We start from the raw sequence: 20,494 nt of genomic DNA, 5'->3' as shown, positions 1-20,494 counted from the left end.
TACAGATTAGTATCTTCATTGGTTAATTATAGGCCTAAAGTACATAGAACATGGTAATGGTTTAATTGTTCTATACTACTATCTTAGTTTGTCATCTACATTTATTAGCAAAAATTACTAGCTTAATATATATGCCTTACACTGGGTAGCCATACCAGCTCAATCCTACGCACTCGTACTTGGAAGTAAGTGTGCGTAGTATTGCAATCTAATACTAAACCTGGGCTCACTGTTTTCTGTAGCAGGTTTTTCAAGTGCAGCAATGAATGGGTTAATTAATAAATTTATTCTTTAGTAACTGAAGGATGGACTACTCTGTATCTTTAGTGCAAAACCATACCTGTGCTTCTGCCCTTACAATATACGCAGAACAATATAGCAAGACAATTAAATCAAGAATGAATCCAACCAGATGGTGGGATTAAAGCATGCCAGTTTTTACCCACAGTTTACAAAAGAGTGAGGAAGATGGGATCATATTAGATACCTTTGATCTCACCAATACAGTATCAAGTGCCCATGTATAGATGGATTGCCAATCAGGCTAAAATCTTAGAGTCTGCATACACTATTTTCCTCCAATACCTAAGATGAATAAGTGACCATATAAAACAGAGGAACTGACTACATCAGGTTATATTTCCCAGGTGTTTCACAAAACAATTAAAAACCCAGTGACAACGAAAATAATCATTTTCATTATGAAAAGACTCCCCCATTTTAAAACCACGTTTCAATTTATTTTCCAAAAATAAAATATAAAACAAATGCAAGTAGCTGCTTTAGCATATCACTATAACAATACAGTACAAAATGGAGATGTCTGCTGGAAGGTGTAGGGCAGTGTTGTCCGAACTTGGCCACTTTAAGATGAGTGGACTTCAACTCCCAGAATTCATGGCTGGCTGGGGAATTCTGGGAGTTGAAGTCCACTCATCTTAAAGTGGCCAAGTTTGGACAACACTGGTGTAGGAGCTGGCCAATGATGAAAACAACAATGTGCCATAAGCTCCACCCCTTTGATAAATATGTGATGATGTATGCATATATGAAAGGGGCAGAGCTTGCAACATTTTGACAAAATCATTTGATCTTGTGGACACCTCAGCATGTACCTAGTATATTATAGTGATAAAATTTTCTTCTTGGATTTGGGGTGGATTTAATGCATTTATTTTAGGGATCAATTCTTGCAATCTCAGAGACTCCAGGAGCTACAAAAATGGGGTTGGGATCTTATCCTGCTTGCAAGCTCCCAATGAAAGGAATACAGCTATATTAAATACATCTATAGTAAAGCATGGCATCATAATATCAAACAGAGCATTTGAAGTGGTATAGTAGTGAAGGTGTTGGGCCTAATGGCCACTTAGTTAGCTCCTAAAAGGTCACATAACTGGAAGTTGGTCTGCACTGACCTCAGTGTTTGTCAACATTCTGGATGCTCAGAGTCTGCTGCTATTAGGCGAAAGGCCAGTTTTTCAGATTTATTAATGGAAACCAGCTTTTGAATCTGTCACTGCAGGAGGCAAAGATGCAATTTTATCTCATGAATGGCCCAAATAAGAGATACAGAAACTTTTTTTTTCTTTAAAAATAATAACAGACACAAAGACATTGGGAAGTAGGGAATGTAAAATAGAACATAGGCTGAATGGGTGATTACACATATGTGTTTGTGGAGGTATATGCTTTTGTGGACTGCAGGTGTGTGTTCAACAGAGTTTCAAATTCTGGAAAGGGTAAGATGATCCCCCAAGATGGAAAAAACAAGCAAATCCTGTTGGCTTCCCTTACAATCTAGGTTGACTCTGAAGAAATGTATCTCCCAGCAATCTTCTGATAGAAGGAACATCTTTTGAGCTGTAACAGAGAGTGAGGCAAAATTATCAGTGAAATCTTTAGAGCTAATCTGAGATATATTCAGGATTCCATTACCCCACACTGCCACCACCATGTACAAAGCAATGAATTTTCGGAATAATCATGTGGCTGCTTGCTAAAACCTCAAAGTAACTACAGATATATGATCAGCAGAAGGCCAACTTTTATGATGTCAAGTGACTGTTGTTCTCCTGCAATCTTGGGTTTTTTTTTAAATCTTTTCATTTATGTTTGAGTGTTTTATGGTTTTTAATTGTCATTATGTTTGTACGGCCACCTTGAATCACATTTCATGAGATGGGCGGCTGTATAAATTTGCTAAATAAATAAAAAATAAATAATTAAACTCCTTTTTTGATGTAAGAGGATTTATATTTCAACAGATAATCTAGGACAATTTCATTTTACAGCAAGGCATTTTTATAGCAATGGTCTCCTACAGGAGTGAGAGCGGAAGGGCTTCCCGATCAGGACTTTGAGTAAGAACCCCAAGGAGCAGAAAGAGCAGACGAGAGCTTCGCTGCAGGCCGAGCTTCCCACATTTAGAAGTAAGTGACATAACACACATTATCATTTCAGGCAGGAAGTTGATTAAATTCCAAGTCTAAATTTACACCAAGTTGTACTACTATATTTACCATTAGGAAGACGAAGGTTTATACCCAAATAATTGCCTGTGAATTGAGGTGGTGGTGCTGGCCCTTTTGTGCTGTTGTCTTTGAAGATTAGCCTGAAGATTAATTGCTGCTTGGAAGGGGCTGTTTGCCTGAATAATTGAACCCTTTTTGTAATGCCTAAACTGGGCTTCCCTTGCTTTTCTTTCCTTCTCCGCTCTTATCCCATCTCCAGCCTGGCTTCCCCCCTTCCTTCCCCCCTTCCTTCCCCCCTTCCTTCCTTCCTTCCCCCCTTCCTTCCTTCCTTCCTTCCTTCCTTCCTTCCTTCCTTCCTTCCTTCCTTCCTTCCTTCCTTCTTTTGGTGTTTCTGTCAGAAGGACCGAGGAGAACGTGTATTTTTTTCAAGAATTATTGGTATATGCAGATGGGAATATTTCATTTTGTAAATGAATACCTTATTTTGTCTTGAGTGTCTGGCAGATATACACACATATAAATACATAGGCACATCCACATATAAATATGTCACACGTATTTATCGAGGTAGGAGGATTACTGGGTCTGCAACTCTAGGTTGGCAGGATGGAGATGTTTGATATTGTACAGGAATATGTGTGTGTGTATGCATATGTACATATTGTCTTCCCTTTCTTTTTGAGGGGATAGCCTTAAATTTGGAGTTCTCTTCCTTTTGGGTAACCATGCTGCTGTTCTGTGTGTGAAATTTGTGTGTATGTGTGAAATTTGTGTGTATGAGTGTGTGTGTACACACACACACACACACACACACATATATATATATATATTTCTGAAAGAAATTGCTATGAGACAAGAGAGATCCTAACTTCAGTTGGTCCCACTAATTGTAAATCCTCAAAGATGTGTACAAGAAAAAGATATTTGGTGAAATGACTTTATTTCAATTACTGTACTGACCAGCCCTAAATAAAATAATATAACATAGAAATAAGATATAAACAAAATAAAGATATAATAAATAAACACAGCCCACACAGGTATAATTTTCTTAATACGAGATAAACCATTTTAAGCACTGAGGCTGTTAGCACTAAAATTTCAGGGAAGAGACCATCATAAACAGTAGCAAGAAACATAAATAGGGGTTGAAGGGTATTAATAAACCATTTTACTGTTTTTCTCCAAAGTTTGCTCCTGCCTTTCTCCTTTAGCTAGTTTAGCCAATAAAGAAATAGGTAGATACTATTGCAGTTCTCTGATTTTCATCAGCACTGAGCCAAACTGAAGCATAGAAGAGATACTTTGCAATCATTTTCATTCTCTTTCACATGCTCCCTTTAGTATTTCACACCTCTTTTTGTAAAAAAAAAGTGTGAAAGAGTTTTAAAAGGGATAGATATTAGGTAAAAGAAAAAAACAGATCAAAACTCTCTATTGTGTCTTTCTTGTATAGTTAGAATAAAATGTGGATGGAGAATCATATTTCAAATTCATTTTCCACTGAAAGGATTTATGGATGATATCTGTACCTTAATATATGTTTGGATATGAAACCTGTCCATTCACACTACAGATTGCATTGTTTTCCAATGGAATGAATATTCAGTGTTGCATGTGAATGTATAGTCCATCCTCATTCTGCATGTGACATCTGACATGTGGATCTAATTGGACTGAGGGAGATACTTTGCTCTGATCACTGGGAAACAATGAAACTTTCAGTACAGCACAATAAGGGAGGACTTGTTGATCAAAGGGGATATATACAATCTTTCCTTCATTCAAACTAAAGGCAATAAAGGGGCCTCATTTGCCTTCAGTGACATTATCACATAGCTCAATTCTGATTGTGATAATACAGTGGGATGTTGTCAGTGTTCAGCCTGTGATTCCCAACTGGCTAGCAAATGTCATGAAGAAGAAAGAAACCTTAAAAATGGGATGACTGTAGCAACAACATGTGGCTGAAAAAAGGCAAGGGGAAAAAACAAAACAAAACAAATTTAAGGGCATTCCCAACCACAACTATCTCCACATCTCCAAAGCAATTTGAACCTGCCCTGCAATCAGCTTAATTTTTGCTGGCCTTGAAACAACGAGAATATGCCGAGAACACCATGAGCCAATGAGTGCTCTCTCCAGCTAACCAACAGGAGAGTGCAAAGAAGCCATTGAATGCTGCGCCCCCAGCAATTCTGGAGTAACAAAAATCCCCCTAACTCCATTCCACATAGAAAGGGAATTAAAGAAGAGTTTTCTCTTCCTTTTGTCCATCTACATTTTTAGTGCACGGGGTATGCATTTGTCTGGCCATCTGCTAAAACATCAGAGCCATTAATATGAAGCCATTATGACTATTGTCTATAAAATCCAGCGCAAAGGAACAACATAGTTCTTTTGCAAAAGGATGCTTTTCCCAGTGGCTGGAGTGGTGGAGAAAAGGAAAATATTTCAAACAGCAGGCAATGGGAGCTGGGTGCTCTAGGACTAGGAAAGAAAACTGAACTGAACCCAGGAGCTAGGAGGTGGGGTGAGATCAGAGTTCCCACCAATCAGAAAAACAGAGCGTCTACAAGACTTAAAAGAGAACAAAACTCCAACTCCATTTTATCCAATTTGAGATAAATGATGCAGAGTTCTAAAAAAGAAGTAGGCTCTCAAGCCAATTGGATCTGAAGTGGTACTAAGTCCTCAGGCAGGACGGGGTAATTTTTGAGGGTTTTTGGCTCTTCTTAAATGCCCATTTTTGGTGTCTCAACTGAAGCTCAGAAAAGGCAGCGCAGCACCAATTTTCAACAGACGGACTTGTTTCTTGTGCTGTTGGTCCTTCTGCTTTCACTCCTCCTCGTTTATGTGGAGCAAAGCTGTTGCACAAGAGCCTTCAAATCAAATATAGGACTGAATGTATTCATAATTCAAGGCTAATGCCTTACCAGTGATTTCATGTCTACAATCTACAATGAGTTCAATAGACACCACTTACGCCATGGTAACTCTTTTTTCTAAACTAGCCCCATTTATGAGCAGAACTGTGACACGCAGGTGAACCACCACTTAACATACCTCTCTTAGGTATAGAATTAAACATGAGCTACTTTTCCAGTTTGCTGCATGTCAGACAATATACAAAGTATGAGAGGAATGGATTCATAATTGCCTTCCCCTGCTTTTCTTATATTGTCCTGCTCTCTCTCTCTCTCATTCTCTAATGAATAAAACAACACCGTGAAGAGATTTAAATTCACTTGTCTGCTCAAAGCATGTTATAAAATATATCTTAAATGGAGCACATAAGTTTAAAGTGCATTTCAGACATTCCTTGACAGCTTTCAGGAAACTCAGCTAAACCCCAGGGACCAAATATTGATTTAAGGCATAAAATGACTTTAGTCAGACCTCTCTGGATGACAAAAGGTGCTGTGTAAAGAGGAGAGTCAGGGATGTTGGAAGCTCATATACATGGCCTGCAAAGTACAGAAGCTCTACAATGCAGTGTGGATACTAACATCCTGAACTGTTGAGAAAACAAGCTATTCCCAACAGAAGGTAATTCTGGCTGGTTGATTTCACCTCTTGTCGTTTTTAATACTCAGGCTTACAAGGCCAGGTACGTAGCGAGGGTCAGCCTCCCAACAGAAAAACAAAGGGTGGGAGGCAAATATGTGAAAATATTTACCTGCAGCAAGGAAATTGGATCAGATTTGCACTAGAAATTCTTGCAAGCCTAACAATGGCAAACAAGGCCCATTTGGTGAATGTGCATCTATCAAGCTATCCTCATCTCTCTGCTCCCTGCTTTTCCACTCCCTGCCCTTAGGGGAAGAGACATTAACCTTGGAAATGAAGATGACACAGTTGTTTCAGATGTTTCCCTTTATAATGGAACGGATACTAGCTAGAACTTTCTCTGCTGGAATGGTTGCTTGTAAAGTGAATGCTAAGCACTTGCAATATACTGGGGATCATGGAAGCTGAACTACAGCCTCCTAATCAGGCAGAATAAGCCAGCGTCGTTTCTGCTGGAAATTGTAGGGGTAATAGTTTAGCTCCCACAATCTTTGGAAGGGGAGAAAAAAGATATGCTGGCACCATCCCTAAATTGGCAACGTGTTTATTACAAGCATTTGCAGGGTAAGAAGTAACAGCCCACAGAGGCTGTCTCTCAGCTTTAAGGAAGTTGCCACTATCGCTTCTTCCCCTTGAGGATGGAACACCATAGTTGGCTGTGGAGGGCATGAGGCAAGTGGTAACCGACAGACCTAAGGGGGGCAACTTCTCTTGGGTGCAAGCTGTGGTATGTTCGTTAATATCTTTGTTCACCTACAGCTGTTTGGGAAAAATTTTCCTCATGGTGTAATTTTATATGGCTGTGGTCTAGTGTAGGGAGTGCACATCATGTGAAGCACATTCCAGCATTAGCTTTCCTCTTGGCCAGGAGATTATTTCATGGGGGGGGGGATTAAACCTTTGCCCACATATCTACCACAACATAGCCATGTGGAAGTCCTATAGGGAAGTGGGTTCAGGGTAAGAGTAAGTAAGTAAGTAAAAAGTAAGTAGGAAGGGTAAGAAAGTCTCGGTTCTAATTCAACATGGGTAGTACAGGGCTGCCAGTTCTCAGACACAATAAGGTCAGTAGTTGCATAAAAACATATTCACAAAGTAATTAATCAAAATGGCAGAATTCCTTTAGAAGTTATGAATAAGGCATGTCTACTAACATTCTTTCACCTCGTACCACTTGGACAAAATATTATATGATGCTTTGTAAGTAATGCAGAATCAAGTTGGCCCCATTACCAGCTCTGTCTTTTGTAGTAGGAAGGGGAAGGGAAAGCCGAACTCCTCACAAGAATATCCTCCGTTATAGCTTCATTTCTGGCTCTGGTTCACGACAACCCTCCAGGATGGTGCACATGACTTTAAAATGAAACAGCTGCAACACTTGCGTGAACATACAAAGACCTGCCAGCTGTGCCTTGCATAAATTAATTAGAGAGGGGAAAGAGCTGCCATTGTGTGAACTTTGGATGAGATGGCCTTTCACCTCTACATTGTCTTGACTTATTTAGGCTCTACTTGGGAAGCCTGTCCAAAGTGACACCATTGTCACCATCCATCACAGCAAGAGTCGGAAAAGAAGCCATTTTTTAGTCACATGGGGTTCTGGCTTTCTGCTTATCAAGATGCAGAGGGGTGCTGATGTCAGGAAGAAGGCTCTGCTTGTATTGCACACTCTGGAATAAAAAGCAGCACAGAGTTGTTGTTGTTTTTGCTAGCCTATCATGAGTAAATGTAGCTCTGACATCCCGCATTGTACGTATATTTGGGAGTAGGATCAGATAAAAGACAAAAGTCACAAAGGTGCCTAAAACCTGATCTCCATTATTGTATACTCTCGATTATTGCAGAGTATTTTACAGAGTTACATTGTGTATCACCTGATTGATCACAGAGATCACCTTTCTCTGTCCCTCTGCAGTGGGACAGAGAAAGCAAAGTAATATGAAATGGTCGGCCCAGAGTCTTTGTCTTGCACTTGAGCTAAGAAGCTGTACATACAGCTGTACCCTTCCTAGCAGAATGTGATCAGCAGCAAGCGGTCCATTTTAACAAAACAAATGTATACAATTCCCTTTTAAAAGCATTATCTAGCTAGTCTGGCACCAGTACCATAGCCAGGTATTGAGAAACAGGAAAGCGTGGTTTGCTGTTTGTCACCTCTAGCTTCACTGTCATTGCACATGATTTTGCAGCTGCAACAAAGGGCTGAACTGTAATTATGTGCCTTGCCTTCAATCCAGAGTGGGTATGTGGCTCCATCACTGGGTGAAGTGGGGGTGAGATCAGATAAACACTTGTCATTTGACATCAGATAATCACTTGTTCTTTGACACCTTCCTGAGTTCCCATTCTGTTAATTCAAGGAATGGAAATGTAAAGGTTAAATTTCACTTTAACTGCCTTTGGAAAGGCCTCCCCATTTTGCAGATTAGCCAACTCTACAGCCTGGGAAGGGAGATGGTAAAGGGTCAAGTACAGCCAACATGGCCAGCTGAAAGAAATAAGAAAATGATATAGCTCTTTCCGTCAGCAGATGGTAAAATGAAAACAATGAGAAATCACTGCCTGCCATTCTATGGTATTGACATGCTGTTCGATTAATTTTGAATCCTGTGTTTCCTTGCTCTGGAAGCCACACCTTGTGTCCAAATTACATGTTTTTGCAGAACTTCCATAATCTTATAGTAGCACTAACATTTCATTTAGGAAGCTGGATGAGATGTTGTGATGGAACTTTCCAGTGCAGCCTTTCCCAGTCCGGTACCCTCCCGTTGTACATGGTATAAATGGTCAAAACAAACACGTGAATAACTTTGCTGCAGCTATATTATGGCTACTTTTGATTATGGTAGTGGTGATAATGTTTGAATGAGGGAGAAGGCACAATGATTAGGGAGTTAGTCTAGGACCAGGGAGAACGATCCAGCCTCAGTCATGGAAGCTTTTTAGGAGACTTTCTCTCTTAGTCCAACTTATCTCGCAAGGTTCTTGAGGTGAAAAATGGAGGAGGAAGTGCTACATACATTCCCTTGAGCTCCTGGAGGAAAGGCAGGATATAAATCTAATAACTATATCCATAAATGAATAATAAAATAATAAAATTAATTGATGGTTTGGTTGGAGGCAAGGGGAAAGCCCTGTCAGATAGCAATATCAGATAGATATCGCAATGGAAAAAAGTCACAGTAGCCTTACTGGTGACTGGCAGTTTTCAAAATGAGAAAATGTTGGGGCACAGTCACAGTTTACTCATCTATTTTCTTGATAGAAGAAAAGTTGTTATGTTGATGCATGCAGCCACATCCTGCATAGCACTTTCTGCTAGCATTTTTCCAGTAGCAAATTGATACAAATATAGAATGAAACAAATTAAGAAGCTTAGTTTTGGATATTATTATGTGGGAAAAATAAGGAATGGAACTGAATTAAGAGCTGGTTTAAATATTCGGTAATACCATGTAGCACAGCTCTTTTGGGACTTTCACACTTCAGAATGCATATAGGAGGCTCTGTGTTTTCTTCTTAATATAAAAACAACTCAAAAAAGCTATCTATCTATCTATCTATCTATCTATCTATCTATCTATCTATCTATCTATCTACCTACCTACCTACCTACCTACCTACCTACCTACCTACCTATCTTTCAAATTTAGATACCGCCCATCTCACAAAAAGTGACCCTGGGCAGTTCACAATAAAACAGCAATAAATATTAAAATACAACAAAACAATATAAAATACAGTAAAAATAGAACAAAGCCAAACACGTACACAAGTAATATCTTCCAAGATGTTGATGGTCAGTAAGATGTTAACATATGGAAGCACCTTCAAGGTGCTACACCCCCAAGGTTGGTTGCCCCTTTTTTGCGCCCCATGCCAGTTGGCAGAGCCAGGTCTTGACTGCTTTCCGGAAGGACAAGAGAGTTGGGGCCTGCCTCACCTCTGGGGGGAGAGTATTCCATAGGGCGGGGGCCATGGCAGAGAAGGCTCTCTTTCTGGACCCCGCCAGTCGACATTCTTTCATCAACAGGAATTGCAGCATACCATCCCTGACTGGGTGGGACAGGTAGATATAATGGGGGTGAGATGGTCCCTCAGGTAACCCGGTCCCATGCCATGTAGGGCTTTAAAGGTGATAATCAACACCTTGAATTGGACCCGGAAGCAGACTGGGACCCAATGCAGCTCACGTAGCAACGGTGTAACATGTGCCATCCTTGGGGCACCTAAAATTGCCCATACAGCTGCATTTTGAACCAACTGAAGCTTCCGGATACTCTTCAAGGGTAGCCCCATGTAAAGTGTATTGCAATAGTCTATACGGGAGATGATTAGGGCCTGAGTGACTGACTGAAGGGACTCCCGATCCAGAAAAGGGCATAACTGGTGCACAACACGTAGTTGAGCAAAGGCCCTCCTGGCCACGACTGCCACCTGCTCTTTGAGCAGGAGTCCTGAGTCCAGGAGGACCCCCAGGTTACGCACCGGGTCTGTCTGGGGTAGTGCGACCCCATCCAGAACCAAAGATGGTAAACTTCTGGATATAGACGAGCCCCCAACCCACAGCCATTCTGTCTTACCAGGGTTCAGCTGAAGCCTGTTGTTCCACATCCAGACCCCCACAGCCTCCAGGCACCATGAAAGGGTAGCCACAGCATCACTCAAATCACCTGGGATGGAGATATATAACTGGGTATCATCTGCATATTGATGATACCTCATCCCATGGTGGCGGATGATCTCACCCAGTGGTTTCATATAGATGTTAAAAAGGAGCAGGGAGAGTACCGAACCCTGTGGCACCCCACGAAGGAGGGGCCGTGGGCTCGACCTCTCACTCCCTATCAACACCGATTGGGACTGGCCTTGGAGGAAGGAGGTGAACCAGCACAAAACTGTGCCACCCACCCCCAACTCCCCAAGCTGACCTAAAAGGATTCCATGGTTGATGGTATCGAAAGCCTATGGTTAGTTGGATGGTTAGTTAGGAGTGTCAGAGAGAAGAATTACAATCTAGGCTTCACCATGACATGTTTACATCCTACACTCAGTGAATTCATAAGATGTGAGATGCATACCTATATGTTGCCCACATCTGCACTCTGAATTAACACAGTTTCAGGTGGGATGTTCCATGTCAAATGATCTAAACATGTACATTAGCTCTGAATGTATCAGTCATGGTTTGTTTTTTTAACTGAAAATTGTATCTTAGACCATGATGGTTGCTGCTTGTCAGATGAATGACAAATACCTGGCATGTTTCTGGATGGGGGAGAAAGAAAAAAGTACCTGGATATACTAGAGGAAGAAGAAAATATTATATTGTCTCTTTTCTGATAAGTTTTGCAGATGAGATTAGCAGGTCAGAGAAAGATCCTGCTCTATGTGACAATTTCCACCAGATAAAAGAAAATATGTGCCTTATTAATTGCCAACAACACTCCCCATATGCAAGAAAGTGCAAGAACCCCATGTCCTTTCTTTGGGCATTGAATACCAGCACTTACATTTGCCAATACATGTAGTACTCAAATTATGACCATTCGTTCAGCGACTGTTTGAAGTTATGACAGTGCTAAAAAGGACACTTACAACTGGTCCTCGAAGTTGCGACCATCCCAGCACCCCCATGGTCACATGATTGTGATCTGGGTGCTTGGCAACTCATTCGCACTTACAACCAGTTGCCAAGAGCCCCTCAATCACATGATTGCCATTTGCAACCTTCCCTGCCAGCTTCCCCCAAGCAAAGTCGATGGGAAGGCAAGGAAGGTCACAAGTTGCTGGGGTAAGTCTCCCCCTTGTCTTTCTTTGCTTGAACACACCATACCCTCCTTCCCCCCTTCACTTGCATGTACCCCGTGTCCTCTTTCCACTGCCACCCTGCGATCGCATGCATGCACACCTCCCGTCACCCTTTTTCCATGGCCTCCTTGTGATTGCACACATCCATGCATGCACTCTCACCCTCTTTCCACAGCCTCCCTGCAATCGCACACACACACACGTGTACCCCATGCCCTTTTTCCATGGTTTACCTGTGATTGCACACACCCTGCTCCCTCTTTCCTTGGCCTCCCTGCAGTCACAGGCACGTAGGTGCCCCCGTGCTCTCTTTCCATGGCCTCCCTGCAATCACACACATGCATGCATGCACCCCGCACCCTCATTCCCCAGCCTGAGCTCACACTGCACCGAGCATCCCCCCCAATTCGTGTGCAGCCTGTGCCAGGCCTCCCCCACCCCCCTGTGGCACCCCCATGCTCCTTACCTGGACTCATTCCACTTCCCACTTAAAAACCCACATGTCTTGGGTTATGACAACTGGGACTGCCTGGATTGCCATCACTAAGCAATGCAGTCACGTGATGTCGTGCTTTACAACTGCATCGCTTAGCGACAGCAATCCTGGTCCCAACTGCAGTCATAACTTAAGGATCACCTGTAACCATCATCTTCCAAGCAACACTGAATGCTTCTACTAATTCTGGCCTGGCCATGTGGGATGTGCAGAGACTGAGAACTTAAAGGTTAACACCTGAAGATGGAAGATGCCGCAGCTATATTGGAAATGTACATAGAGCTAATACCATTGACAGCAACGAGTAGCACATAATGTCACTTCGAGATGAGAGGCTACCAAGTCAGAAAGAGCCCCTCTGTCTGAAAATCCCTGGACACCACTTAACAACCTCAATGTTCTTCTGACTGAAAGATGACTAAATAAAAGGCCAAGTGCAGCATACATTGACAAATAGTTTTTTTTTCCTCCCCAAGAGACCTCTGTGTTTTGACTCAGCCTCTGCCAATTAGCTGCCATTTTTCCCTAGGAAAAGAAATCATAATTATGGCATTGCTTGAAGCTGAGACAATTAAAACATTATATATAAACAACTATTGCAGGACAGTGAACAGGGATTTCAGTGAAATTAGTTGTTACTACACTAACATAGATACTGACACCATCTGTGTAAGTCTATCTATCCATGGCAATTGCTGAGTGGAAGATGTTCTGGATTCTTCAATTAGGCTCTCTCTCTCTGAGCATTTGCCTGAAGGCATGATGTTTTAAAATGGATAGAGAATAGATCAGTACATACAACCCCACTCCCACCACTCTCTCTACACTCTACTCATTCAATTGGCAGGGCTGAGGAGATGAATTTATGCTTACTTAAAAATAAGTCCTGCTCTTCATATGATTTAGCAACCTAATAAAGCAGAATTCTGTTTGTGCAGAGAACTATACTGGTGTCCAAGCAGATGCAAATATCATTGTCTTTCAGGCTTCCAGATGAACACATGGAAGCTGGGGAGAATAGAGACAGAGCTATCCTCTGCTTATTTCAAGCCCTCATACATTCAGGCAAATATCTGCCTCACCATTATGGTGATTTCTTCCTTGTGTCACAGTCACAATTATATTTTTTTCTCAGTAAGATGGATTTCATACATTCATGACTGTGTCAGATGAAACTGTATTTTGTGGGCTTTTCCTCAGCCGTGTTAAAATGCAATATTCACCCGTTCTTCTGCATAAAATTATGCTGGCATACAATTTGAGAGGTTGAGGTGCTGGACTAGAAACCAGGAGAACATGAGTTCTATTTCTTCCTTAGGCATGGAAGCCAGCTGGGTGACTTTTGGGCCAGTCACTAGGCCTCAGCCCAGCCCACCTCACAGGTTGTTATTGTGGGGAAAATAGGAAGGAATATTATGTATGCTGCTGTAGAGGAGCACAGGGATGACCTTGAAGAAAATATGCAGTGACTGTCTTTTAAAACATGGGCTTAGCCTGGGAAAACAGGAATGTATGAGAAAGGAACTCAAGATTGTCCCATCTCAACTCTTTTGGGCATAAGGGGGAGAGAAGGAGAACTCTGGTGGGTACAGAGGGAGAGCACAATTTGAAAGAATTGAACTCTCTTGCTACCCCAACCTGAACAGTCCCAGAAAACAGTGCCCAGGGACCAGAATGGCTAACAGGACCTGGGCTGATCCCAACCCCTACATTAGCAACACAGCAGTTGGTGAAACATGCCACTGTTTATCCATGGTAAAAGTTATGTTGGGCTAACAGGGAAAACGTTCCTTAAACTGCCACAGCTCAGGATGGCTTAAGGCTGCCTCTTGTATTGGCAGGGGATCAGATGAAGATTATGTCATGAGAACAGAGAACAGAAAAGACATTGCTGGGGCATGGTTACATGCAAAGGAGGGAAAATCTATCACATTGATTCCAGACTTTGAAAGGCTTTTTTTAAACATACGGATTTGCCGTTATTCTGATTGTAAGGTTTGTTCCTTCTCAAGTTCTGCTACTAATAAAGAGCTTGTGGGATGATGCTGGTGACAATGATTCCAACTACGAATGAAACACTTCCAGAGAAATCCACGCTTCTGAGAAAGGGATAAGATGATCCTTGTGCTGACCTTGCAATATCATAATTTGAAACTGAAATTGGAAGCAGTGTTGACCTATTCCTCTACTAGGGACACTACATATGTGGGCAGGGAGATGCCATTTAAAGTCAGTGAATGTTGCTCCAGAAATGGTAAAGGTTTGCTATCTTCTGCTGGGGGGGGGGCAGTATGTGCTCCCACTGGAGAGGATTCTTGGCTCATCCGCCTCTTAACACCTAGGATCTCCTCATAAAATATGTGGACATGTTTAGGAAAAGAAGCTCAAATGCAAAATCACTGGTCCACCAACCCACCAAATATGGATGGGAACAGAGATTTCCAGCCATAGCCAGTGGAATGGCTTTAAGAGTTTTTCATGAATTTCTTTATATCTTTTAGCAATCCTCCTCCTCTGACAGCTTCCTTTTAAACTGCTTCTGGGATCTTACTACAAATCAAGCAATTAGTTTCACAAATATATGCACAGAAACACATGGTCCACTCAAAGAAAGGGATGAATAGCACTATCTTTTTTGTTTGTAAGGAGGGGGAAGGATTATTTTTGGGTACAGATACAGTGAAAGCTGAGGTCAGGGGTGGGGTTTGGCTAACGTGAAGATAGTGAACAAGCAAGCAGGCACAGATTTGATACAGTTCTCTGTGCTCAATTACTGGGCAATACTGGTTGGCTAGTGTGCGTCCTGAAGTAACAAATGTCTTTACCTCCACTTCTTACAAAAATGAAATACAAGAATTGCACCCTCCATTCACATCCCTACTTTATGTTATGTGTGTTTGCCTGGCTGTATGAAGAAGAAAGTACTCAGTGGTTCCTATGAAGAGGAGCTTTCACACTATTCAAGTGGTAATCATTTCTTAGGCTGTCAGCAAATGTCTTGCATGGATGAAGTGCCAGACTAAATTCAAGAATCTTGAGTAAGACTTCTCATCCAGCAGGACAAGGAAATAGTTCTGCAAGACAGTGTTTAAAATCTGAGGGAGGAAACTTCTCGCCACTTAGCAATGGCAGGATTTGTTCAGATTTAATAGGGATCTCCTCTGAATCAATACATAAGGCATTACATACTGGGCAGTCACATGCATTCACACTTCTCGTCAATATTGAGATTTCAGTGGAGGTCATATTCTTAATTGGTGTAAATTGTTCCCTTAATTTGGGGTGAAGGCACTTTAGCTCTTTATCAGTCTGGCCTGGTTCTTCATCAACACAGTGGCAGCCTCAAATCCAGAGGCAGTGCTTAAGACTCAACAGGCATAGAGGTATCTACACTGAAATGATGGGACTAAATGTCCATGTTATGAGGCAATATGTCTCTCTACATGGCTTGATTGTATCCCAGTTCAAATGCTCTTCTCTCCCTCTCAGCATTTGTCTTGCTCAAGAACCTAGAAAAGAAATTGAGACGGACATCATGTGAGAACCTGATGCTCCCTTCTAATATATGGGCTTCTTTGCATTACCAGCAGTTCAATCTACTAGAGACAAAGGGGAGGGGAGAAAGAGATGGTGTGAGCATCTCTCAGCCCCTGGAATTTCTGACCACGGCAGACTTTTTCCTTTTATGTCGCCACCATAAGCTGTTTCACTTGGCTGCACCTGTGAAATGTGTGGATTGTGGCTTCCAAGTTCTTTGTCATGGTTTCTTTTGTCACTACATCTGCTGATACAAATTGCAAAACATTTGTTGTTGTTATTGTCATTCCAGAAAATGTATTATTCCCCCCCCCACTTGAACTTGCTACATTGAAGCAAGTTTACATGTATGATTTCTCCTTATCCTTCTTGAGTAAAACTATTTTGTTTGTTAAGTACTTAGGTCACAGATGCTTTGGGAGAAAGAAAATCCACTTGCATTGTACTTATTTGCTACTTGTCTGGTAGGTGGAGGCAATAATTTTAAGTAGGAAAGAGCCTGAAAATGCTAGGATTTTTGCCAAGTAAGAAAACATGTTGTGAAAGCAATTGAAAGTTTTTTTAAAAAAAATTGAAGTTCTTTTTAATAATAAAACATATATTACATCACTAGGTTTGGACCCAATGTTGACTTAAAAAAAAATTATTCTGGAGAAACAAACAGCATGCATATTTAGCATATGCACCCGTGACCTTCAATCAGTGCTTCAGGAACTGTGTATGGTCTTAAGTTGCGTGATGAAGCCTCTTATATAAATACTATGCAAAAATATCAGGACAAGTGGATGGCGCATTAGTGTTAAACAGCATTCCCAAAATAAAAGTCCAAGGAGAAAATTATTATTACTGTTGTTATTTGCAAAATAAGTTAAATACTTTTGAAGCATCTTCCGCCGATGAACGTTATAAATGGCACAATACAGAAACTGAGGACGCTTCCAAAACACAAACATTTCAATTCCCCACCCACTACTAAAGAAGAGTTTAAAGCTGATTCATGTTTGTGCTCATGGTAGCCAATCATAAAATGTCACGGCCACTTCATCAGCTGATCCATCTGATCAACAGGGAATCACAGAACAGCAATATACAGCCACTACTCTGCCACCCATCCACACCCAAAGAGTAACAGCCTCGTGCATGGTATGATGTGCTCCTTTGAACTATCATCACGAGAAAGTTGCCTAGCTGCTTCTCCTTTGCTCAGTTTAGAGGCCCCTTCGGCTACGTTTATGAGCTCCTGACTCCACCTTCTGTAGAAAGGAGGGGAGGGGAGGGGAGGGGAGGCAGCAGTTCCCACCAATGGGAACATGCCTGTCCCCAAACACCACAAAGTCCCCCATGTTTCCTGTTAAAAACTGGCTTCAGTTCAGTTCCTCCTGTGCTCCAACAACGTGGAGAATAGATTGACTTAACTATCCAACAAGGAGAAGGGCATGAGATCAAAAGGACATAGAGAGGATCTCCGAATAGTACAAACACCACGTACGTCAGGGCTTACATTTAAATTGTTATGCAGCGCAGGGAAAGTGCAAGCACTTCTTGGGAGGGGGAATCTCCGTCATAAAAGTAGTTTGAGAAAAAGTAGAATTCTGAGGGAGGAATTATGAAAAGAAAATGGTATAGAAAGTATATTGTGCACTGCATATGTGACACAAACATCACATGATCAAGAAAAAACCCTAGGATAGACTAAATGTGGCAGGAAAAGTGCTGGTGGCGATGGTAAGCAATAGCAATTGGAGAAGATCAAAGAGCGGGTCAGAGCTTTCACTGTTCCTCCATCCACCCACCCACCCACCCATCCACCTGCCTATTTAAGTTCATCAACTGCCTTTCTGCCTTCATTCAGTTTGAAGTGTCCTATATGGTATTTCTGGTGGTTTCCTATCCAGGCCCTGAAAATTAATTCTGTCTGATTCACTGTCGTCTTTTATCTTTTATTGGCATTTCCAATAGACTGCAGAAGAATACAAGATAACACCTCATACTCAACTGGTGCGCCAGTTTGCAAAATTAATGAGGCCTTAGAGCTCATTGCCTTGAGAGGACTGGCTTTCTGCCAAGCTAGTCTCACCTCGACCATTGCTGAGGGCCCCTCTCTCCTCTAACATGTACTGCTAATCTCTTTCACAATATGTCATCCTTGCAGATTGTAAGCGAATTTTACAGACAGCTTTAATGGGTATTCATGAAATAACAGAAAAGTAGGATTTTAGTATTGTTTGTATTTTTAGGTTTGGCAGTTTAAGAACAGTACATGCCAAATTCCATAGGCTGCTTGATACATCAATCTATCCAAGATAAATGTAATATAAGGTCTATGGAGGTAAGAAATAATGGACCCAGCTTTCAAAATAGTTTTTTTTTTAAATTGGGCAAATTCAAGGCCTATAGAGGTTAACCTGATTCCTCGTCAAAGAGGCTGTCCCTGTGATAAATCAATGCAGCCCAATGAAGTGAAAAATAAGAGCTGGCAGATTTACAAATGCCACCTATTTGGTCCTCATAAAATCAAACCCACAAATCAAAACCATAACATCAAACTAGATAAAATGGGGGGAGGGAGGGGAGGGAGAAAGTCAAATCTTTCTTGCTGACAAAATCTTCCCCAGTTCATTTTGCTTCCAAGCACTTGTAAAATGGCATATAAGATTACAACTGGCTAAAGCAACAGCCATATAGATTCTGTGCTGAGCGGGCTTCATTCTCAGCTCCTACTTTCAGGGATAATTTTGATAAGTGGCTTACATGTTGCCAGGTTACTGTTAGAGATAAAGTAGCATTAAGTTTCTGTGCTTAGTAGCAAAAGGGGCACACACATAACATCTGCCTGTACTAAATTCTAAAAACTGAGGATTAACACATATGCTTACTTGGGTAACTTTCTCAGTCCATCCTGCACATAACCCTGAAGAGGTTTCCATTAGAGGTCACCAAGACCCCTTTTCTTACCAGAAATTAATAATTAAAAAAAATTATTAGATTTAATATAGCCACCCACTCCAGTGGAAGAGGAAGAAACAAATTAGAACTTCATTAGAACTTCAGCTACATCTACACATTGCACGGGAGAGAAGAGTACTTTAACCACAAATGTTGGAGAAATATTTAGTCCTGCTTTTCCCAGCACCACTGAAAGAAGACTGATGGCCAGATACATATGTCAGCTGGCTATCGATATCTGTATGGTGTCAGGAAAGAAGGGTATCTTTGAATATACTGTAAGCATAACATCTTATATTCCAAAGGAGAAGGTGACCAGATACAGAGAACAAGGCATCTTCCTGGCTTTCATTCTCATTCTTGCAGAATTATGGCAGTGACAAGCTGCACTTGACAACTGTAAAATGGCTTCCACCAAACATACATGTTTGCTACCTATTATTTTCCAGAACTGTTGACAGGTTTGATGCAGTGTGGAAAGATTGAGCATATCCCCATTTCCAAGGCAACAGGGATAACACTCCAAGTTATGATAGCTTCATGACAATGCAGCATGATAAGACAGGGACTCAACTATTAGTTTTCATCCCTTCATCTTGCTGACATGGGAGGCAGTATTTTTTTGGGGGGGGGGAATCTTCCTTACCTCCTCACCTCATTTAGCCCAACCATAGTTGGCACCAACAATTAGTAGTGATATAGAAACTCACATTGAGTGTCTTTCTCTTATGCTCTTTTGAAATTCTGCCATCTTACCCTAATAGTAGAAGCTGCAGATATCACAAGTGTGTGTGTGTGTGTGTGTGTGTGAGTGTGTGTGAGAGAGAGAGAGAGAGGGAGAGAGCATTAATGTCTGCATACTGGTATTGAACGTCCATCTGAAGAACATTAGGGGAAGGCCTTCTTGCATGTTCCAAGATATTCAGAACATATGCAAGAGCAGAGTCTAGGTTTATTCCAATTAAGCTGGCACCATCCCTTTCAAATTTAGTATTAATATATCCTTCCATATATCCACAGCATATAATAAACTTCTTTAATTTCAAACCCAAATAACCATCTCTTAGCGTACATGCAGTATAGATTTATATTGCTTTTATGTACAGTATGTAATCTCTCTTCCAAGGGAACCCTAAGTATTTTGAGGATTTCCCAGGTCCATGTTGGGAAGGTATGCTCACTATAAAATAATTCTGTAATGGAATGCTTATTTCCAGAGGTATTAACTGCAGATGGCTATTCAGAAAGTTTCATGACTGAACAGTGAGTTAAATCCACATCTCCTCAACCTAAGCAGGACACCTGTAATACCTACTCTCCACCACTCACAGAAATGTATCTTCCTGATACACCTTTTTTTTTCAGTGCAAGAGTTTCTGGATTCTGTTCCCAGAAGTATCAGATTATAAATGATAGGAAAAACCTAATGTGCCCTAAACCACTGTCAATCAGATTAAACAGGGCTGAAGTGGAGGGACAAATAGTTGGATATAATATAATGCAACTGTCTCTGCACCTCATGTCCTTATATTTGTACATGTGAGTAGTATAGGCCTTGTATATCCTACTCCTGGTGCTCACGCAACACACTGCCTTCAGTTGATTAACCATAATCTTTTCTATCCTAACCCAGGGAATAAGATACTTTTAATATATTGGC

The 20,494-nt window shown here is 41.3% G+C and overlaps 1 long non-coding RNA gene across 2 annotated transcripts in view; it reads right to left on the bottom strand.

Moving 5' to 3' along the window:
• Positions 1-899: 899 nt before the first annotated feature.
• The window catches only part of LOC112540688 (uncharacterized), an 89,945-nt gene continuing 70,350 nt past the window's right edge, over positions 900-20,494 (bottom strand). For both annotated transcript variants that reach the window (XR_003084767.2, XR_015797835.1), the window contains exon 4: positions 900-1,863. This is a non-coding gene — a long non-coding RNA (uncharacterized LOC112540688). The remainder of the gene's footprint in view (positions 1,864-20,494) is intronic.

Source organism: Python bivittatus, unplaced genomic scaffold (genome assembly GCF_059951505.1).
Source record: "Python bivittatus isolate LINGU-HERP-01145 unplaced genomic scaffold, Pbiv_v1 ctg000020_np1212, whole genome shotgun sequence".
Classification (NCBI taxonomy): Eukaryota; Metazoa; Chordata; class Lepidosauria; order Squamata; family Pythonidae; genus Python; species Python bivittatus.
This window is presented reverse-complemented; position numbering and strand designations above follow the sequence as displayed.